Source organism: Boleophthalmus pectinirostris, unplaced genomic scaffold (assembly GCF_026225935.1).
Source record: "Boleophthalmus pectinirostris isolate CB_2022bp ecotype Guang Dong unplaced genomic scaffold, ASM2622593v1 HiC_scaffold_13, whole genome shotgun sequence".
Taxonomy (NCBI): Eukaryota; Metazoa; Chordata; class Actinopteri; order Gobiiformes; family Gobiidae; genus Boleophthalmus; species Boleophthalmus pectinirostris.
The window spans coordinates 32621969-32646176 of record NW_026571036.1 but is presented as its reverse complement, the minus strand read 5'-3'; the positions used below and the strand labels follow the sequence as shown (position 1 = coordinate 32646176).

The following is a 24208-nucleotide window of genomic DNA, read 5'->3' as shown; positions in this document are numbered from 1 at the left end:
TCCTGCCATGTCTAGCAGGTATTGTCCATAATAGTCCAAACTGCATGTAACTTAACCTAATTAGTGTTGAAGTATAGTGTGGTCACTGGTACCTTTCTGGTGGAGTTACAGCAGATCTGTGGAGAGGCGAGCCCACTTGCAGTAAGCATGCATGTTTTTTTAAAGGATTTTTTTTTTTTTTTTTTTAGCAATTATAACACATAAATCAAGCAGTAACATCTCCATGGTGACAAGCCGACATACCCTCCACCAGAAAAGATACAAAGTGCATCTTTAACAAATCATGGACCCTTTTCTTGCAACTGTAAAACCTTAACAGATATTCAGATTAAGTTAAATCTTATAACATGACCCAGTGACGCACTTGTCTTATCAAAGCATAATGCAAAACTAGCTTAGCTGCTACAAAGCGTTCTAGTAGTAACGTAATCTACCTTCTATCTGCAGGTACAATCAGAGAGGGAGATTTCAGTGGACGAAGCCACACGTCATTCCCAAACGGTTGTTCTGGCTTTGTAAAAGATACTGCTGTTACACCCCCACACACTCCTACAATTGTGATTTTAATACTAGCAACACAACCTGCTCAGCACAATAACTATGACTTCATCTTTACAAGGACAAATCTACCTTTTATCATGTTCTGTGATGAAACGAACACCTTATACAAGTTGGTGACCCAGTTTTTGCCAAGATACTTAAGGGGCCCATATTACACAATACTGACTTCTGTGAGCTTTAAGCCATGTGATAATGAACAAAAATATGCATGGAGTTGTGTTTTGTTCCATTCACACATAATCCTTCATTATTAATCTGTTTACATTTCCAAACTCAAAAGGTTCTGTCCACCTTGTGATGTCATGTAGTGGTGGAATTCAAGTTAACAGCTACCTTCTACAGCTAAAATCCTCCTAATAATTCTAGTGAAGGTGTATGGAGATTAAAAATTCTAGTTTTACCATATTACATCACATATGTTTTCTGTTTAAAAGAAGAACTCAGCCTAAATATGCAGGGTTTGTGTTTTAAATGTGTGAATGAAACAAAACAAAACATATAGCATAACATAGGCTCTTTAATTGTCAAGCTTAAAGGTGCACTGTATAACTTGTTTGGTAGAGGGCCTGCCAGTTACTTGTATTCATGCAGATGTTTTTGCTTTACTTCCAATATGCAAAAGTATGGTGTTAAACTTTTCAATCTCCATAGAAACAAGCAAAAGACTCTAACCAGCACAATTTATAGGTGAGAACTGTGAAGAGGTGCCCCCACTCACAGCAAGAATTCATGTTTTAAAGGTATTTTTGAGCAATAAAAACACCCATAATCAAATAAGTGCATCTTAAGTGCAATATCATGTTGTGGAACATTACATGCAAAGGAATGGCATCTCCATGGTAGCAGACCCTCATCTTTAAGGAGCACTAGAGAAATATGTCTGCTGCATTTGAACTTCCATGCTTTAGTCCTGGGCTTTCCCCATCAATCTAATTCATGCACAGTAAGTAGACTATCATCCTTCTGCTCTTGAGATGTTTAGCCCCAGTGACACTGAGGCACAAGTCAAATGCAGAGGACTCCTTTACTCTATTGTGTAATGTAACTTTAATTTAATCTTGACCAGACAAAAATAAGAGATCTACTGATATGGTTTTGAGGGGTGTATTTCATTGACTTCTGATAGCCACTTTAAATTAGCCCTAACTCTGATCTGTCTGAGTCAGTTTAAATGTAAATATCTTTAAACTGGGAAACAAATGAGAAATGACTCAGACCACGCCCCCTGCAGCTTCATCACAAAAGTGCACTGCAAAAATTTGTGTATTACATTTGTTATATATGAGATTATATACATAGAAATTACAAGTCATGTTGGTCTCACGGCTACTCATTCATAGGTTAAAACCATAGCCTCCTTTCAACATTCTCCATGGAGATAAATACGTTAGGTTAGATTAGATTAGGTTAAGTTATGTTAGTTTATTTGCCATTTGTAGTTAAAAACCATATTGGGAAAATATATGCAAAAAGCTGAGTGCACCATTAGAAATAAAAAGAGACATAAAAAAAGATATACTGCGGAGTATTATATTATACATCATTTTCAATACAATAAACACAACAAAAAGAAAACAACACACAAACACACATGCTTTCATTTTAGTCGATTTTTTGGCTAAAAACTTTAAAGGTTTTGTTTATTTAAAAAAGTGAGTGGTATTTTTCATGAATTCATGAATTCATTTTTATTTATTTTTATTTTTTTGGCAACAGTACTTGTACTTGTAATTGTGCAATGTAAATGTACTTTTACTTAAAGGTGCATTGTGTAACTTTTTAATGCCTGTTTTTCTAGGTATTTTTGAGCTATTAAACCACCTATAATTTAATAAATGTAAAGTGGAGCTGTTTAATGTCATACTGTGAAACATTCCAGGTAAGGCAATGACATAGCCATGATGAACTCTCAACAAAAAAGTTACATAGTGCACCTCTAAGTTTCAAAATACTTCATAGACAGTTTATTTCTTCTATTTCATTTAATTAAAATTTCAAAATTCCAATTATAGCTTATTTAGCATGGAATTAAATATCCCCTGTGCTCGTTACTAACTAACTGCTCAGTTCATATTAATAGAGTTGTAGTCACTTTAAAGGTGCAATGTGCAACTTTTCTGCTACCTACTTATCTCCATGGAGATGTCATTGCTTTCTGTGGAATATTGCATGTTATGACATTAAACATATTTATCTAGTATTTATTCACTACCTTTTTTCTATTGGTCCAAAATACAATAATTCCTTCCGTGAATAGGGGCGACTCTCCACAGATCTCTAGACAAAGCAATAACATTTCCATGGAGATAAGCAGAAATGTCTCCACAAGAAATGTTGCAGAGTATACCTTTAACCCTTATATTTTTTCCTTTTTTGCAGTGTTTGTGTCAGGAGACGTGAGGCACTTCTGGTCAGACCTGTATTCTCTGGCTCATACTCATAAGCAGCAGAAGGACAGGTTTGGTGAGGTTCAAACTCACATCCGTTCAGTTTATTTATCTTCACACAAAGACACAGGCTATTCATGTGCTCAGTCTGCCATTCAAACCTATTATAGTGGCTATTATAGGGGCTTTATGGAGCTCAAATGGGCCTTTATCATGTCATTATGGGTAAAGTGGAAAGTACAATTGGTGAGACAGGGTTAGCGTGGCAAGGTTTTAGAAAAAAAAAGCTAATTGTGTAATATTTTGTTGTATAACTCTACAGAATTAATTAAGATTATTTAGTGTGATTACTAATGCGATTACTATTATAGCTTTATGGAGTGCTAATGTTTAGTGTAAAGAATTAATTGTGGTAATGTAATGTGAGTAGTAGCAGTAGTAGTAGGACTAGTAGTAGTAGTAGTAGCTAGTAGTAGTAGGACTAGTAGTAGTAGTAGTAGGACTCGTAGTAGTAGCAGTAGTAGTATTAGTAGTAGTAGGACTCATAGTAGGACTAGTAGTAGTAGTAGTAGTAATAGGGCTAGTAGTAGTAGTAGGACTCGTAGTAGTAGTAAGACTCATAGAAGTCATAGTATTTGACACTATTCAAGTCTATTATCGCTTTCATAGAGTTCAAATGGGGCTATTTATGTGTCAGTGTGGCCAAGGTACTGGTTTAGGGTTAGTTTAGTGTAGGCTTCTTGAAGAATAATATGCAAAAAAATATTATTAATTAGTAGCTCTAGTAGTAGTAGTATTAGTCGTCTGTGTAATCCCTCAGTCGTGCAGGGCCGATTCATATCAAAAGAAATATTAAATTCTATCCGGACAAAAGCCGCTTCTTTAGTTTTGGTCAGAGTGACGTGGACACTACCTGAAGGGAGAAGCGGACTACACTAAAACGACACTGAAACTAACACACTTATTTGTTTACAGCTTCTATTTGAATAGGTCTATGGAACTACACTTAATGTGTCAATTAGTAGTAGTAGTAAATGGGCCTTCATCATGTCATTCTGGTTAAAGTAGAGGGTAGTAGGTTTGAATTAGCTTCTAGAAGAATAATACGCATATGTAGTTGCACAGTCCTATTTGTACAAGTAGATTTTATGCCATTCAAGCATGCCACAGTTTATTTAGCACTGTAGAAGTAGTAGTTGTGGCAGTTGTTTTAGATATTTCCTGCACGCCTTAGATTAACTGTGCTATTATGAGCTACTTCCTGGTGTTTTGTTTTTTTCTGTCTAGTAATTAACTATAACCACTAGTAATTATGAATAATACATTCAGATTTAATCAAATTTCAACCGTATTATTGGATGATTAGTGTAAAAAAGGAGAATTCCACTCCCGAATAAAATAAAAAATAAAAAATAAATAGTAGCAGTGATAATTAGACCTGTTTGTAGTTTAGACTGGGTATAGATTAAAAAAAATATATATATTACCTGCTATGAAGTCCTCTGTTTCGTTTTTCTTTTTTTTTCTGGACAATACAACTCCATGCACCTTACTGTGAGTGGGCTCGCTTCTCCACAGATCTGACCCTGTAACTTGGCCTTGTGGGGTAACTTGCTTCAACTTATTTGAGATAAATAAGGGTAATGCCATACTATGGAGCACTCCAAGTAACACAATAACATCTTCATGTAGAAAAGGCACGCTATCCTATTATAGTGACAATATTATGTGGCCAAACCTCCTTGTCAAAGCCTGATCTCGTCAGATCTCAGAAACTAAGTAAGGCTGCCCACATTGCCGACTGTGTTTGTATGATGGTTGGAGGGGCTAATGGTGGAGACTGGCAGCCTTCCTTTTCTAAGTCTGCCTCAGGGCAGCTGTGGCAACAGTCATAGCTTACTACCACCAAGTGTGGAGTGAATGAATAATGCACTGTAAAGCGCTTTGGGTGTCATGAAAGGCACTATATAAATGCAATGATTCATTCATTAATAATTAATACATGATTCTGTGTAAGCCCTCAGTGCCCAGGAGGTTATAGAAAATAAGGCTTCAGGATTTATTCAACTGGACCAACTTATTAGAGTGAGTACATTTTACCTCTATAATCCGAAGGTCTTCAGTCTAGTTCCCTCCCTTTTAAAAAGGTAAACCAGTTTCTAAAAGAACTGTGTCAGAGCTGATGAAGCACCTTCCTTCTGAAACTGTATAAATTTAGTCCAATTGACTGAATGATCTTATTTTGCTTTACCAAACCACCAGGCCATAGTGGGGTTTTAAAGCACAATATTCACTCCACATTCAGTGGTGGTAAACTACTGTTGAAGCCACAGGTGTCCTGGGGCAGACTGATATAAACAAGGCTTGCATCTGTGCCATCAGCCCCCCCAACACCACGAGCACGTATGCACACACCACTTTTGTACTAGGCAATGTGATTGAAGTACCTTGTCTTAGGACACAACAGTTTTTGCAACTGGCAACCCATTGTGGTACCTGGTATACCCAGCAGTCTCTCATCCAAGTATTAACCAGTCCCAGCCTTGTTTAGCTTCTGAGATCAGATGAGATCTGGCTTTTGACAAACTGGTATGGTCAAGATATCACACTGTGTCTTCCCTCAGTGTCCAGAAGCTTATAGAAAATAAGGCTTCAGGATTTATTCAACTGGACCAACTTATTAGAGTGAGTAAGTTTTCCCTCTTTTCTCCGAAGGTCTTAAGTCTAGTTCCCTCCCTTTTAAAAAGGTAAATCAGTCCCTAAAAGAACTGTGCCAGAACTGATGAAGCACCTTCTTTCTGGAACTCTAAAATTTAGTCCAGTTGACTGAATGATCTTATATTTTACTTTACCAAACCACCAGGCCATAGTGGGGTTGTAGCAGCTGGGTGGTTATAGCTCTGTCTGCAACACAACACACTTTTGCAATAATGCAATTCATGATATTGTCAGAGAAGCTTGTGACAGATCCTCACACAGTGTACCTTTAAGTAGATTTTTTTTATTTTTTTTAATGTTGATACTTTTAGATGAGCTTAGATTTAGTTGATACTTTTTTTGTTCCGGTATCTGTACATTTACTTAAGTAACAAAATTGAGTACCTTTTCCACCACTGGTCTGACTCTCCGCTCTGTCATATTTCCAGTCTATGTGATGACAGCCCCTCCACTCGGCCTCATGGTGCCTCTGTGTCTCTCACTTCAATATGACTCATGGGTAAAGTGGTTTCCTTATAGACATTAAAACAACCATTTAAACAGCCTATTAATTATACAGTGACAAACTGTATGATGTTTTCAGTGGGCGGTCCAAAACATGACGTCAAAGTTGTGTAGTAGATAATGAGTAGGCAACATAAGAGGTTAGGATTTCACACTGAAAAAAAAAAAGGCCCAATGGTTTAAATTGGTAACACAACATTTAATCATTATTTTTACTTTATTCCAATAACGCATTTCAATAATTATTTTCAATATATGGTCAATTTAATTATGTTTTGGGTTTTTTCAAAGTTATGTTTTACATTAACTTCCTATTTGGAAGGCAATGGTTAGCAGGTTAGCTATGTCCATTTATATATACAATCTTACACAGTCCTATATATTTATTCTAGATGTACAAATGTTGTGTTATTTTCAAGGAGAATGTCAGAAGTGAATGACATCAGGATAAATAATAGTAATAAAATAGAGTCTCACACAAGAGTCTGTCCTCTGTAATCAGCTGTGTCAGACCTCATTTTAAAGTCATGTTGTCAACCCCACACTCACGCCAAATGACATCCTGGTTTAGTCTGGGTTTAGTCCTGATTTAGTTTTGGTTTAGACCTGGTTTAGACCTGATATAGACCTGGTTTATCCTGTTTAGTACTTGTCCTGGTTCAATCCTTTAAAAAAAAAAAAAAGTATTATTATTTCCCTTATTAAGATGTGTGTACAATCCCTCAGTTGTCCAGATAGAATCCATTTTGCCTTGTCTTATTATTATACTTTATTATCCCCAGAGTGAAATGTCTCCTTTGCATTTGACCCATCCTTTAATGTCACTGGAGCATTTTAGGTGCAGTGGTCAGTGCACCTGAGGACCTATGTCCATGATCTTCTTTCTAGTCTTGGTCAGGACTACCTGAGCTAGAGGATTTTACTTATGTTGCACGATTTGGGTTGAATGGGTAAACTGGAGTGCCCAGAAGATACAGGGATAACATGTAAACTTTGCACAGACAGAACCCAGAACCTTCTCTTGCCAAAAGTCTTTGATTTGACAGAAATATGTGTAGGGTTAGTCCCAGTCATAGACTGTATAAAGAAGTGGATTAAAGGAGTGTTACTTCACCAATAGCATTCGGCTCCAGTCAAATGAAGCTCACGATGCCTCCGTGAACACTAGTGGGTTAGCTATGTCCATTTATATATAGAGTTTACAGTGCTATATTGGTCACATAAATGTGTATTTGCAAATTTGTCTTGTTTACTCTTCTGACAGATGAAAACAAACAACTGAGAATGCAAAATGTTGCATTTAGTTAATAATTCTGCACATTAATAGTTGCCCAGTAAATAAAATTCAGGTTTGAGTTTTATTAAGATTTTGTATTGACCCAGAGCACTGTAGTTGTTCAATTAAAAAACTATTTCTCATAAATACAACTTGCCTAATAATTATGCACACTGTGTGGTCCCAGTACAGCCACGGTTAATTCCTGCTATAGAACTGGTTTATTTCTGGATAAGTCCTGGCTTGGTCCTTCTTTAACTTTTATCATTTTGATGTGAGTTTTAAAGCTACGTTGTTAAGTCCCATTGACACACAGTGATGACACGCGCTCACACGTCAATGGCATCACACTCAGGAGACATTCAAAGAGACTGAGAAAAGCATGAGTGGTACTGTACTGTCAATCAAATCTGAACAAAATACAGTTTAATCTTGGTTTAGACCTTGTTTAGTCCATATTTACACCTGGTTTAGTCCTAGCTTAGACCTGGTTTGCCTAATTTTAGACATAATTTAAGAGGTTACATAAGTTTAATTTTGGTTTAGACCAAGTTCCTCTTTGGATTTCAGTGCATACTTACCCTGGCTTGGTCCCAGTTTAGACCTGGTATAATTCCTCTTTGATCCTGGTTTAGTCCTACTTTAGTCTTGGTTAATATAATTGTACAGGTCATGTTTAGACATGGGTTAGTCTTTCTTTGATCCTGGTTTAGTCCTTGTTTAGTTCTGGTTCATACACTACTATAGTTCACATAGTAATTTCTCTTTAGTCCAGGTTTATAGTCCTAGTTCATATAGCTCACGTTTATCCCTGGTTTAGTCCTCTTTTAGTGCTCAATTTTTCTAGTTTAGTTTTAGGCTTATGATTTATGTTTAGACCTGTTTTAGTCTCTCGTTGATCCATGTTTGGACCTAGTTTAGTCCTGGTTAATATTATTGTATAGCTCATGTTTAGACCTGGTTTAGGCCATCTTTGGCCCTGGTATAGTCTTTGTTGAATCCAGGTTCATATTCTAATATAGTTCATGATTTAGTCCAAGTTCTTGGTCCTTGTTCATATGGCTCATGTTTAGATCTGATTCCCTCTATGATCTTGGTTTAGTCCTAGTTTAGTCCTGATTCATGTCCTTGTGAGGCTCATGTTTAGACCTTGTTTAGTCCTCTTTTAGTCCTGGTATAGTACTAGTTTAGTTTCCTCATTTATATCATGTTCACTTGTCATCTCATGTTTAGTCCTGGTTTAGTCTTAGTTCATACAAGTCATGTTTAGACCTGGTTTTGTCCTTATTTGATCCTGGTTTAGACAAGTTTAGTCCCATTTCATACAGCTCACGTTTTGACCTGGTTTAGCCCATATTTAACCCTAACCTTGAACCACACGTGTCACACAAATATACTGAAAACACATGTTCTCTGGATTCTCACGCCAAATGTCTTCACACTGACGACAAAGTGGGCGGGATTTCTGACCCTAAATTGTCATGTCAATCAAATCCTCTGTTTTTAATTAAGCAAAACACTTCCTCAATTTGGTAATTCCTCATGTTGACAGCTTGTAGGAAGTAATCACATATTTATCGTTGAATCTGCCTGGGATGGCTGCACCACCGACTACATGCCTGAGGCTAGCCACGGCCGCAACACTGAATAACAAGGACATTTACATATTTGAGGACAGAAATCAAAATTAAAATTCTTCAGAGCTGTTACCATTCTCAAACCTCAAACAAGATAATTGGAGTTCAAAAAGAATGTCAAGTTTAGAACAGTACAGCCTTTTAGTTTCCAGTTTTAACCTGGTTTAGTTCTTGTTTAGACCAGATTGTTGCCTTATATTCAGTGTAAAAAATACTTGACAAATAATGATGGTTAACTCTGATTTAGTCCTTTTTTAAAAACTTAGTTAATTCTAGATCTAAATTTAGCTGTGTTTTCAAATAAAGTTAGTTTTTAGCCTTGGTTAGGTCCTGCACAAAATTTTACCCCATGTACTGTATTTGAGTATTTTGTTTCTATTTAATTTGTTTGGTTGGTTGAGTTAAGATTAAATTAACTAATCATACAGTATTAGGGCTGTGCAATATGACAAAAGAAAAGAATAATGATTCCTCTTTTCTGTCATAATGATCTATCCTGATTTATTAAAGGACTGGTCAAATTTGGTCCTATGAAGTTTAATGTTTTTTTTGGTATGGATGTGAGAATGTGTCTATGTTTATTCATTTTTACTGTTACAGATTTGCTCTGTCAAAGTTTCGTTGTATTTTGTACAATGACAATAAATCTAAATCATCAAATCTATGAATGTTATTCAGATACATTTTCTGACAACCCTAAATGGTTTATATCTGATTGTATTCCTAGATTAGTTTATCCTCTTGCTTTTGTCCACTCGTTAATGAATTGGATTGTCCTATTTTATGGTTTATTTATTTTTTCCTGGTGCATTTCTCCTCCTAAGTCTTGGTTTATCTATAGCTGATTTAGAGCTGCAGTCTTTAGTCATTTGGTCAATTAAATGATCAATAGTGTCCAAGTTGACTGTTTACATATATATGTTTTTTTAAATAAATGTTTTATTGTGTTTGGTTTTATTTTATTTTATTCAATATGTATGTATATTTTATTCAATATATATGCATATGTCCTTATAAGGAAATCCTTCAGTGCCACTGGGGGTACCTTCCCAGGAACAGTGGGCAGCACCTGGGGACCCATCTCTTCTTGCTTGGCTTGGCCAGGACTACTTTAGCTGGAGGATTGTACCTATGGTGCATGTTTTGCTTGAGCTGGAGTTGTGGGAGTGACAGCACAGTTTAATCTCCCTTTTCACTTAAGAAGATACTATTCTAGTACTTTTCTGTGTAGTTGTTACCTCCGCCAAGGAGGTTATGTTTTTGCCGGCGTTTGTCTGTTTGTTTGTTTGTTTGTCTGTTTGTCTGTTTGTTTGTTTGTCTGTTTGTTTGTTTGTTTGTCTGTTTGTTTGTTTGTTTGTCTGTTAGCAACATAACTCAAAACGTTATGGACCTATTTTGATGAAATTTTCAGGATTTGTTGGAAATGTGAAAAGGAAGAACTGATTTCATTTTGGGGGTGATCCGGAAGAAATCCTGGATTCTGGATCACTTTGAAATTTTAGTTAACATTGTGGTAAATGGGGCCAAAAATTTTGTTTCTCAATATCTCGGTTAATTATTGACCAAACCCCATTAAATTTGACTCAGGGATGGACAATGGGATCCTCTTTCATATTCCAAAGGCTGATCCGGATCTGATCCAGAAGACTGATTTTATCGCAATTTATATAAAAATGGGGGTAGTCCTTGGCGGAGGTCTGCGCTCTCTGAGTGCTTTTCTAGTTTTTATGTGAAATCTTAACCAATAGATAAATAAATTAAAATACAATAAAGATAAATGTCTTTAGTCAACCAAGAATTTCATTAGTCAATACCCTGACCCTGGTTGAGTCCATTTTAGTCCTGGTTTAATCCCATACTATTAACTTAGTCCTGGTTGAGTCCACATTTAGTCCTGGTATAGTCCTAGTTTAGACTTTATCTTTGCCCATCCGCTCTGTTGCATATTGTAATCCCCCAAAGTGGTTAGTGTGTATTGGTGCACTGTTCCTGGAGCCTCACTGTCTCGTGTTTGCACAGACATTCCTCACACATCATGCATATTGAAGCTAAATTTAAAAGCCCTCAGTGAATGTTAATGTACACTGTGTCTGTCATTGGGACAGCCTATGTGCATGAGAATAACCTTCAGCTGTCCATTGGCTCCCAAGATACAAAAAAACAAAACAAAACACACACATTTTTTTGTTTGTTTTTGTATCTTAGTTTATTTTAAAAGTACAATATTTGTGAGTTTTCAACCATGTTATAATGTTGTTACCTCATCAATACCATACTGTACCTGGAGTTGTATTTTGTTTCTTTCACACATATGCATTATCCTGCATTATTTGTCTGTCTACATCTTCAAAGCTCAAAATGCTCCGTTTCATCTTGTGATGTCACGAAGCTGCAGTTTTAAAGGTAACAGTAGCCTTTTACTTTTTGTTAGGTAGAGATAGGGAATTCCACAGCTGAAATTATTCAAATTATTCTACTGGAGCACTTCCTGTATTACCACATGACATCACAAGGTGGAACACAGTGCTTTCCATTTAAGAGAAAAACTCTGCTTTCTGCTCTCTGGGTTTGTGTGTTAAACATGTGTGAATGAAACAAAACACAACTCCAGGTATGTTGGTAATGAGAAATAAACATTATAACATAGAACAGAAAATAGCATATATGGGCTCTTAAATATACTGTATACACTATACTCTCAAGATTTGCCATGTGCTATCGTCATCAAGGTAATGCCACCAGGCCAGTTTACAGGTCAGATCTGTGGAGAGGGGAACTTGCAAATGCAAGATAAATAAGCTAGTGTCATACTGTGGACCATTCCAGGAAAAGTAATAAATAAAAGTTACATTTGTGATGCATTTTCATGGGTTTCAGATTTATGAGAAACATGGACTGTTACAACACCAATTAATAATTCAAAATTATATATTTTGAATGAAGTGCTCAAAATGAAACAGCCAATCCATGAATACATTTAAATGTAATATCATAATAATACACAAGTGGTTTTCTGTGAAGTATTATGTAGACTGTGGATTGTGAAAACAGTAACTGCCTTATAATGTTTAAACAGTGTGACCAACAGCATTATGCCAGTAGTTTCTGTTTCTTCAATGCATAAAATGACCTATACACTTTGATCCAGCAACATTGTATGAGTGAGAGCCTTGTATTCACTGTATTTAAACTTTCACACTTTTAAAATGTGAGCACTTGGTTCAGTGAGCTCTAAACTTAACTCTGCCCCTCCTCCAGCAGCTGCAGACGAGAAGGGCACAGAGCAAAAGCCCTAAATATAACCAAACCTATGGAGAGTCCAGTTTTGTAACCTTTGACCCCAAGGCCACGGATAAAACTCTCTGGTGTTCTCCTCTGTACATGATTCTGCTGGTGGCACTAGTGGCAAAAAGGTCCCTCAATGTGGAGTTTGCATGTATGGTAATCCTCCAGCTATTCACTCCTAATCAACATTAAGAATCTATAAATGGCTTTAGCTTCTTCCCACAGCCATGTTCTAATATTTTTGCTTCATCTAAAACATACGTGGAGTTGTGTTTTTTTTTGTTTTTTTTTGTTTTTTTTTTTTCATTCATACATGTTTGAGTCAATAAATCAGTTGAAGGTGGTTAGCTCCACACCAAACCACCAAGTCCACTATGAGCTGCCTGTACTCCCCTTGGTCCATGTTCCTGATACACCCCACAATGGCTGTGTCATACTTCTGCATGTGACACAGCTCTGAGTTGTAGCTGTAATCCTTTATTATTGTCTGGCTACATCTCCAAAGCTCAAAATGCTCTGTTCCACCCTGTGAAGTCATGTAGTGGTAATTGTCAAGTTAACAGCTACCTTTTACCTTTGGTTGAGTAGAGATTGAAAATTCCAGGGCTAAAATCATCCAAATGATTCTAGTGAAGGTGTATGGAGTTTAAAAATACAGTGGAACACTTGGTGTATTACCACATGACATCACAAGGTTGAACAGTGTTTTCTGTTTGAGAGAACAACTCTATAGTCTATATACCCAGGATTTGTGTGTTAAACATGCGTGAATGAAACAAAAAACAATTCCAGGTATGTTTTAGCACAATACGGGCTTTTTAATCTTATGTTCTCTTCTGTTTGTTAATCTCTACTTTAAACAGCTGACTTCAAATACAGAGACAAACAAAGATGAAAAAGCCTCCTTATGTAACTGCACTGTTGACAGAGAATATTTTAACAGTTTGTGCTCAAACTTGTCGCTTGCACAGAATGTCCTGCAGCGGTCTCCATCCAAGTCTTTGAACTCAATTATAATGAAAACAGCTTAAAGTAGCATTGTGTATCTTTTCTGGTAGAGGGTTCATCAAATGCTTTTGTCCACAGAGATGTTATTGCTTTGTTTGGAATATTTCACAGTATGGTTTCTATCTTCATGGAGACCAAATAGACCAAGTTACAGACCAGATGTATGGAGAGGCAAACCCACCTGTAATTGAATAAATGTAAGATAGAGCTGTTTAATGTCATACTGGGAAATATTCCATGCAGAGCAATGACATATCCATAGAAAAAAGCAAGTGACAGACCCCCAACCAAAAAGTTACATAGTGCACCTTTAAGTTGTGCAAAAAACATTTAGTTATTCTGTATGATCCCATTTCTGACTTGTTTAAATAATTCAAAGTTTACTCAAAGTTAACTGCCAATGCAATAAGGCAGGACAGTGCAGTTATTATTATTATTATTTTGTTTGTGACTTTGTATTGCTCCAATTTATTATAGAACAGCTTAAGTTGGTTGAGAACTTTTGTAGGGTACGCCCGTTGCTCGTTTCCTGGATATGTTATTGACTTGCCCGGCATATTCCACAGTATGGCATTAAAGGTTGTATAGAGGATTTTCCAAGGAACGAGAAATCCAGCGACTGTTTGTCCTTTTTCAAATGTTGCGCATGCGTGAAACCACCTCCTCCTTACGCCAGAAACAGGTTTGTTTCTAGAAAACAAATACTCATCGCTGCACATGACTTGTAAACAACTAACTACAGTGTTGTTTAGGCAAGGTGAAAAGGTGAGGAGCGGGGGGAGGGGGTGCACGGACATTTCGTGCATGGAAAAGAAGTGAGGAGCAGAGGGAAGAGCGAAACGGGGAGCGGAGAGAGGAGAGGGGAGCGGTGCACGGAGATTCCGTGCGCAGAGAAGAAGTGAGGAGCAGGGAGAAGAGTGAAATGGGGAGCGGGGAGAGGAGCAGGAAAGGGGTGCAGAGAAGGGTGCGTGGAGATTCAGTGCGAATGAACTAGCTACAACACGCAGCAGCAAGCGGACTCTTTCTTTGCATTCAAAATTACGTTTTCAGACATAGGATATCGCATTCGTGTCTTGAAAAACGTTTGTCTAGCTCTTGGAAATAAAGTACGTTTTCATAATAAGCAGAAGTGACCTGTCCAGGAGTAATTTGTGGACCAGTGCGTCAGTCTTTAGACCCTTCGTCTGCTTCAGTCGCGCCATTGCTGGAATGAATCTTCAAGAATCACCTTAGTTTGGCTTCGCTGCTTTTCCCCTTGTCTTCTTCTTTCAGCGACCTCAAAAATGAACTTTCTTTTGTGGCTAACTGCTTCTGGATTCTTGTCTGCTATTGCAACAAACTTTGTGCGAACTGCGAGGAAGATATAGGTCAAAAAAGCCGCTAAGAACTGTTGCGTTGTTGGAGTAAACAGCGTATGTGCGTCTGTGGACTGCGTGACAGGCGTACGTAAACTACGTAATGGCAGCGCGCAGGCAAGTCAGTTACGCTAGAAACGTAGGGAGTTTGATTGACAGCCTGTCAGCTCACAGATAACGAGGCAGTGTCGTTATCTATTGGCAAATGTTTAGCCCCACCACGTCCAGAGTTGATGAATTTTTATTCTCTTTTTTTTGGTCATCATAATTACAAGGCTACTGCATCTCTATAATGCTATCACTGACAATTTGAAACAAAAAAAAAATCCTCCATACAACCTTTAATTTAGCATATGGTAAATATTGAGCATTTTTTGTTATTGTGTTTTTATTGCCTCACTAAAGATCTGTAACTTGACCTGGTGACGTGACCTGCTTGTTTCCATACTTACTTACTTACTGCCCGTTACGCCTCGAAGCAATGAAATATCTCCAAGGAGATTATCTTCATTGCAGTTTCTGTAACAGATTGTTTTTCGAAGATAGAGTCTTATGCTCAACCCCTAGAGACTACAATGGTTTTCTGTCAGAGTTTTCCTTTCCTTAGCCAACCATTCCAGATATTTGAAGGCACCGGATGTTCACCTTTCGCCGCCCAGCTGCTGAAGCGTTACCATGGTGACCACACGAGGGGTTGTGACATGTGACCTGTTGCCAGAGCCTATGTAATACAGAGGGCAGGCCGCTCAAGGTTTTGTTAGAGTTTAGTGGTCTTCTTAAGAAAAGTAAGTTAAAACCAGTTACAGTGCTCCCGTCTATTACAAAAATTGTCTACGTTGTATCAAATTTGCATTAAAGGTGCACTGTGTAATTTATAAGGGAGGTTCCATTGTCTCCAAGGAAATGTGGATGTGTTTTTATGACATCTTCACAGATTTGCTTGTTTCCATGGTTCTAAGTTTAATGCCGTACTGTTGAACAATTAAGACAAAGCTGTAATAATGCCAGATTACTCATGCAAGGATGACATCTTAAATCACTTCAGGTATGTTTTTGATGAGGGAACAATGTTAAGGTGAAAAGTTGATTTTGCACAACACCCCCCTCTTGAATTCATTTACACAGATGCAGTTACAGTGCCATTCAGCTGGTGTTAATGTGATCCTGTTATCATGGCCCAGGGTGTGTTCTTATAATTGCTACAGTTAATTACAGGTTTAACTCTTGGGGGCTGACAGACAATCCTTCACTCTCATTGATTCGTTACGGTCAGTTAGACTCACCTCTTCAATTTAAGAAGCGTGTCTGAAAATTGTGAGTCGAGTCAAATGGAAGACTTGATGAAAACAAAATAAAATTACAAATTCATTGTTCCACTGTGAAGCTATAGTTGAGCTTATAATTTTCACCTCTCTTTTGTCTACATAGTTTCAATCACACATGACATCCATTGATCATTATGTTCTAATCTGGACATTTTAATTGCAATATTTATCTAAAAGGACTTAATAAAAGAAGTCCACTAACTTTGCAAGGAACATCACAACAAAGAACCCTGGAACTGTTGGCCCATATGGATACCTGCTCAGGCTAGAGAGCAGCGGATTTTCTTTTTTTTTATTTGTACCAAAACAACGTCGCTGAATTCTACATTAATCACTGATTAAGACAATAAGATTGGACAACCAAGTGAGAACAGATTAGTGGGCGAATACCAGTGGTGGTGAAAAAGGGAGCTGATTGAAGCAATGATGTCTTGAATATAGGATTACACATCTGTGCATGAATCACTCTCAAGTCAATTATGACTTTGGGTAAATAGTGAGGTAGTGAAGTAGAACCTGGTAAAAAAAAAAAAAAAACTCTAAAATGATGATTTTTGCACAGGTCCACTTTAAAGCATAATTCAAGCTGCTAGCACATTTCCTATTGACACATCATTTCCATAATGTCTAGCTCAAATTGTGATGTAGACCCTAAATCAATGTATCACCTTTATCTCTTTTCATATTTTATGTTAAATGATCTTGTATTTTTAGCTTTTATGCTGCCTTGGATTAATGCATTTCTAGTTGTTCACTGACTCTAACAAAAAGCATGTTCTGATGGTCAAAATAAATGGAACAAGATGATGTGATATTTTTATTTACAGTCAACATTTTCAGTCAACGCTCTTTGGTGGTTTCATAGAAACAGGGTTATGTCAGTTATTGTTACCTTCAAACAGTTTTACTTGAGTTTTCATGACTTTTTCCACTGTCACACGTGACCAAAGCATTTTCTTGACAATATGAAATGATTTGAACATTGCTGCTTTAGATATAATGGGAAATACCATATTTTGTACATTATTTAATTTACTCTTTTTACTCTTTTGAGTATTTTATAGAACAAGGGTTATGTCAGTTACTATTTCCTTCAGATAAAACCAAGTGTGGGAGCCTCTTTCATACTCCCACATAACGCCCTCATTTTCTGTAAAATCCGAGGGACAAACTAAACAGTCTGTGGGACAAACATGAGTAATCGGATTCACTGTGAGCAACGGCGCACTCACTCTCGGCTCAACAAGTCCAGACAAATCAGATCTGTTTAAACGCTCAAGACAGAAACTACAGCGTTATGTTTGGGAGCATATAGGACTAAACCAAGACTAAAGAACTGCTAAACCAGGACTGAACCAGGAAAGAACTAAATTAAACCATGACTAAACCAAGACTGAACCAGGACTAGACTATGGCTAAACCAGAACAGAACCAGGACTAAACCAGAACAGAACCAGGACTAAACCAGAACTAACCAGGACTAAACTAGGACTAGACTAAAATGCTAACAAAACTAAAATGTCAGATACCACTGCAGTACCCAACATGTATACAGTAATGTGTTTAAGGTGATGGTTACAAGTATAACAAGACTAGGGCTAGGCCATAGCTAAGCCAGGGCTAAGCCAGGAAAGTACCAGGGCTAAACTATGACTAAACCAGGACTGAACCAGGGCTAATTAGGACTAAACTATGGCTAACAAAACTGAAGTGTCTTTATGCTACTGCAATCCCCAACCTGTATGAAGTGTTTAATGTGAGGTTAAGAGGTACCAGGACTACGCTACTGTAGTTAAACTAGGGCTAAACCAGGCCTAAACCTGGAATCAGCCAGGCTTAAACCTAGACTAAATCAGGATTTAACTGCAGTGGCTAAACCAGTGCTAAACTATGGCTAAACAGGGAGGGTTAAGACAGGGTATAATATCTTTGTTACTTATGTAATAATAATAATAACACTTATAGTGGGTTAGGTTTTCCATTTATCCACTATTAAATACATATGGTGGTTTTGCACATTTGTATTTAGAATGTGAGTTTGTGTGGGGGCAGTCTTGACCATAGATAAATGAGTCACTTAACTCTCTACTGTTGCATTTTACGTCTTCATTTTATTTATTTTTATTTTTTTACTTTAAGCAAAACATGCAAGTGGAGAATGATTGAGAGAAATTGAAATACAAAAGCATTTTCAACTGTTAAGGCTCTTATTGCAAAAACTTTGCAAAATTGCTGTATCATGTTTAGCAGTGCATCCTTGCATAACAGGTGTGTATGCCCTGCCAGTTGTAGGCCTTATAGAGCCATATAAACATAGGTGTTTCGTATGACTCATTTTCTTACTGTACATGTTCAGATGCAGTCACCGTCCTGTCCCTTAACTGTGAGAAGATCCTAATCCTTCGATTCCCAGACACACCCAGAGGCCAAGGCAGAGGAACCATCCAATCAAATCACTGTTTACCCCCCATGCAAATTCAGCCTCCACCCCTTCTCGAAACCAGCTGTACTGTCATGATTTTTGAACGTAACGGTTTTGAAGTTCCCAGAATTAGATGCAACTTTGAATTAAACCTGTCCACATTAATTATTTACGGAGGTCTACCTGTCTTGTTTTTTTTTTTTTTAAATAGCCATATTGACAAATTTAAAATGTCAATATGGCTCTATGCAGCAAAAGCAGAAAAAAAGCCACTGTACCAAGTTCACTTTGAACAGTTTGCAAAGGCCCAGTTTATAAGTGCTTTTCATTACTCTCAAAGACCAGTTTTGCAGTGACTGTAAAGCTAATGACAACTAGCATGCTAATGCACACTTCCTGATTTATTAACAGTATAAATTTTAGCTCAAATATTACTGGAGCATAGAATGTTGTGTTGACATTTGAAACCCAACAATATGTTTTACAGTTTTACAGTGTACTTGGGCACCTGCATGAGTTTTTATTGACAGTATTCACCTGTATTCAAAAATCGCATGTTTCAACTGTCAACACAGCCTCTGTACTGTTTCTCACTACTATGTTTATTTGACACTTTAACATGGTGACCTCAGAAAATACAATACTAAAAGAACCACTCTACAAAAGCAGCTTTACTCACTATACAAATGTCTAACAGGTCAGTAAATGTATAATCTATAGGTAGAAACTGCTCAAATTAAGAGAACTTTTCTGAATTAAACTAGTAATCATAAATAGTAATGTATTGGTGGTTTTACATGTACTCAGAGATGGGATTTTAATTCCCCCTCATATAAATACTATTGGCCTACAGGACATCTACAGGTGTCTTCTGAAACCCAACAATTTCTTTGCTGTGTAGATTCCATATTGTATTTGAATCCACAAACCTGTGTGTCTGCTTGGTAATGACATCACTCATTTCCAAACAAGCTCTACTCAAAACAAATCGTTCAGTCCACTCAACTTTCCTGTAACATTTCTAAAGTTGTGTATTGGTTTTGTTAAAGGTGCAGGCGCCAATGGTTCTATGTTTACAGTAGGAAATGCAGGAGAAGACATGTGTCTCCATTTTGAATCTGTTATGACTCCCATTGTTTACATGTCAATAAACATAATTTATTTGTATTATTCACAATCATAATATTTGTTCAAAATAATAAACTTATTTGACCTAAAATTCTTGTTGTTGCACAGCATGGCATTAACCTTCTCCACCTTGCAATCATTAATATAGCTGTCAAAAATACATACATTTTTCCTGTGAGTGGAACCGCCTCCCCACAGATCTGACCTGTAACCTGGTCTGGTGGCATTCTCTGTTTGTTCCCATGGAGATAGATAGTTTTAATGCAATACTGTGGAATATTTCAGGTAAAAGAACCACATCTCCATGAACACCAAAAATGTTACAGAGTCTATCTTTAACATCAATCTTTTTTTTAATTTTCATTTAAAAATGGATTGGTTTTTCACACCTCCATTGCACAAACTCGTCTGTGGGTCGTTAGTGGCATTATAAGTCTATGTAGAGTATCTTGCTGTGCTAATGCTTAAAGGTGCTAAACACTTTGTCTGCTGCAGCTTTTGAAGTGAATGAGCCATCAGACCTTGTGTTTGGTCCATTATTATGTTTGTCTTGATGTCTGCAGACAGTCCCTTTCACAGTCATTCACAATGTTTTGTAGTGGGTGCTTTAAAAAAAAAAAAAAGACTATCTAAAGAAAAAAAAAAAAATTAACTGTAAAAATAAACACAAATGTTTAGTTTTTTTTTACATTTCATTAGTTAGTATTATTTATTAAACTTAATTTGTTAACTGAAGGTCCAATATAATACAAAATTGACTCTTGTGAACTTTATGCGATGTTGTAATGTTGTTACATCATTAAAAAAAAAAATGTCAGAGCTGTGTTTAGTTTCATTCACACATGTTTAAGTTACCCTGCATTATTAGTCTGTCTACATCTCCAAAGCTTTAAATGCTCTGTTCCACCTTGTGATGTCATCTAGTGGTCATTTTCACATTAACAGCTACCTTTTACCTTTTGTTTAGTGGAGATTGGCAGTTTCAAGGTTGAAATTTACCAAATGACCGTAGCGAAGGTGTATGAAGCTACTCATAGTAAGAATGAAGGTTTTGCAGTATTTTCAAGGTAATTTATTGTCCAATAATCAGGAAATGTATGTTAGCATGCTAGTTGTTAGCATTACAGTTACACCCAAACGTACTTGTCTCTGAGAGTTGTCAAAAGCACTCATAAATAAATTAGGATGATCTGAATACATAAGTGAGGAATAGCTTTGGACCACTGCAAACTGTTTCAAGCAGGCTGCATAAACTCTACCAGAAAAGTTTACATCTTTAAATATGTTATCTCTAATTTCCTTACATCAAAATACATACATTTTTGTAGTGTGGTTCAAACTGCTGACTCAAATGCAATAGTTTCTAGCTAAAATAAACCATTAAAAGTTGTAAAGCTGTGTTTGCCTGGAGGCTCAGAGCAGAGGACAGTTCCCACTCTGCACCGAAACTGACAGTTTATGTTTTGACAGTAAGACAAGGCTCACAGAATGAAGCCATCTGACAGGTTCCACTTTAATAAGACCTGAGGACACTGGCAAACAGCAGCATTAAGTGTGTAAACAAAGAGCTCTCTGAGACAATAAGAGTGGGATCTATTACACCAGATGCCTTGCCAGAAGAGATGAAGACGTACTATATTTTTTAAACTTTAGATTAGAGGTGCATTGTGTAACTTTTTTGGTTGAGAGTCTGTCAAATGCTTTTCTTCATGGAGATGTTATTGTTTTGTTTAGAATGTTTCACAGTATGACATTAAACCTTTCTATCATCACAGAGACCGAATTAGATCAAGTTACAGGTCAGATCTGTGGAGAGGCGACCCCACTCACAGTCAGAATGCTTGTTTTTCTAAGTATTTTTGAGTTATAAAACCACCTGTAACTGGATAAATGTAAGGTCAATATGTTTAATGTCATATTGTAGAACATTGTAAGCAGAGCAATGGCATATTCATAGAAACAAGAAGGTGACACACCCCCAACCTAAAAGTTACACAGTGCACCTTTAACAAATACAATAGACAATCGAAACATTTAGTCAGGAGTTAAGCTTGATCTATAATATGATGATGATATAATTTTAGATTTGATGATTCACAAACAGAATCTTACTGTTCATTGGGATTGGCTTCACAAACTTGCCATATTAATCTTGTGGATTTAAGTACTCTTAACTGACAACAGTCATATCTTTGGGGTTGAATAATGACAACAATAATTTCACTGTTTACTTATGCTAACAGAGAAGACATTTGTGCCAGCTTTTGTTTCAAGTGGATAGGTCCAATTACAGAAATAGTATCCAAAAACAAGTAAAAGCATACACATTTGACAGTTAACGGCCAAATTCTGAGCTGTCCTCCATCTTCATTTTAAACTGCATTGGTGTGTTTTGTCAATATTGTGAATGAGTGAATAGAATGGCTCTGGATGGCTGGATGGCTGCTTACATTAGTATAACCATCTATCCACAATGCCTTGAAACCTGTTGTGAAGTTTTTGTTTTTGTCTGTGATATTTTTAGAAGCGCATGCAGGCTACAGTGCACATTTAAAACAGAAGATTGAAATCTGAACTGCTAAACTAAAACAAGAATCCCATGCATTTCAGATATTTTGTTGTTATTGTTGTTTGCAATGATGCCTAAATAATCGCTGCCTTTACAATTTGCTATGGTTCAAATTGTGATTATGATTTGATTGTGATTAAAGGGCCTGTACACACATCATTTGCATGTATTTATGTTGCCCTCATAAAGACATCTTGTATAAGCAGGTCAAAATAAGTCCTGTATGTATCTGAATACACTTTATTGCTCGATAATCAGGAAGTGCACAATAGCATTTTGTTAACTTAACTGTGAAGTAAACGTCTGGTCTCTGAGAGTTGTGAAAAGCCCTTATAAACTAAATCGCTGTGAATAATTAGATTGCTCGGAATGCATATGGTAAATGAGTGGTAACTCTGGACCACTGCAAAATGTTTAAAATCAACTAGTTCTGTTTTTGAACATCAGGTACAGCACCTTTAACTATGTCTACATTCACGTTTTGACCTAGTTTCAAAAGACTTTCAAAACCATATGAACCCTCCTCTTCTTTGACCTTATCCAGATGGACCTGTCAGAACACCTGTCAGAGCACCTGTTGGGGTACCTGCCGATTCCCAGGACCACGAGCCAAAACGCTGTTCACAAGTCTGTCTGTGAAACCCAAAAACCTGAACGAAACTGGATCGTGGCCAAAGGAAGAGAGCGGTGAATGTAACTGACACAAGCAAAATCACAACAACACATCCTGGGAGAAAGGGGCATGACTAAAAAAAATCACATGGGAACTAAACCAGTCCAACATGGCTGAACCGATTATTGCTCAATGAATGAGTGAATAAACTTAATTACTAATGTTCGTTCTCAGACAGTACAATGAGCTGTCGTCCCTTCCTCAGATGGAGCAAGAGCATGTCTTGTTTTGTTTATATTCTTACACGATAAAATTAAATAAAATGGATTGAACTTAAATGAACTGATACAGAGCCCTGGATTGTGAAGTTACACAACATTAATTTTCAGTTAGCCTAATGTTTAAACCAATGGAGATTTTACCTAGCCTGATCCACCAGCCGGTTTCACTTCATGGAAACAGTTTGACCTTGCAGCATTGGGATTCATTCACTCAGTGGTAGTTGAGGTAGTTTTTTTATTTAACCAATCGCTGCTATTTGGTCGTGGTGTGTGTAATGCACCGGAACGCTCAGTGGTGTCCATGTAATTGCCGGCACACAGAAAACAAAGCTGATTGGCCAATATGCGGTCTATAACTTCTGGGGTTCTTGCAAACCATCTAGTGTATTCTGATTCCTGACCTAGTCATTGGAGAGAAATGAAATTGAGTGGAGGCACAAGGTGGCACCAGCCTGGCTAGATTTTAATATGCTGAATTCTAAACTTCATTCAAAGCATTCATTCAAATGTTTTATGACACTATAGAGTGATAGATGTATTTGCCAGCAGTTTTTAACATATTATTTTTAACATGTATTGGCTTATATATATCTAAGACAGTTTTGCACTGCTGCCACAAACATGTAACCTAAATGATATTGGTCACATGGTCCTTTAAGACAAAACATTTATCGAACTGCACCACAATATCTGCAGACTAAAGGAGTTGTTCCCAATTATAAACCATGCATGATTTCAGAATGAACCCTGCTGTGACGTTGAACTACATTTTTTATTTCTACATGGTTGTCCCCCCACAGAGACATTGTGCATGTTTTAGATCGATGGGAAAACCCCCAAAGAATTAAAAACAGAGATGTCTATTGAAATATAATTTTAATGCTTTGTGATAACTGGTAGAAAAATTAAACTAGATTAATATATGACCTACTTGTCACTACTTGTAGGCCTACTTGTCCCTACACTAGGCGTACTGAAGATTAATATTCTGATAAAGGCTATTTACTAATCTGGATAGGCACACAGTTTTGGTTCAAAGGTCATAACTCTACCATCTGTGTTTTGTCTCTGGATTCAGGGGAGAGATGTCATAAATCACAGAAGATGGAGACATTTGAGAGACCAGTGAGTCTGCAGAG

General features: G+C 37.0%; 1 long non-coding RNA gene across 1 annotated transcript in view; it reads left to right on the top strand.

Moving 5' to 3' along the window:
* Nucleotides 1-23390, top strand: part of LOC129407660 (uncharacterized) — a 29472-nt gene extending 6082 nt beyond the window's left edge. The window contains exons 3-4 of the long non-coding RNA XR_008631650.1: nt 2941-3024; nt 22720-23390. This is a non-coding gene — a long non-coding RNA (uncharacterized LOC129407660). The remainder of the gene's footprint in view (nt 1-2940; nt 3025-22719) is intronic.
* The last annotated feature ends 818 nt before the right edge of the window (nt 23391-24208 follow it).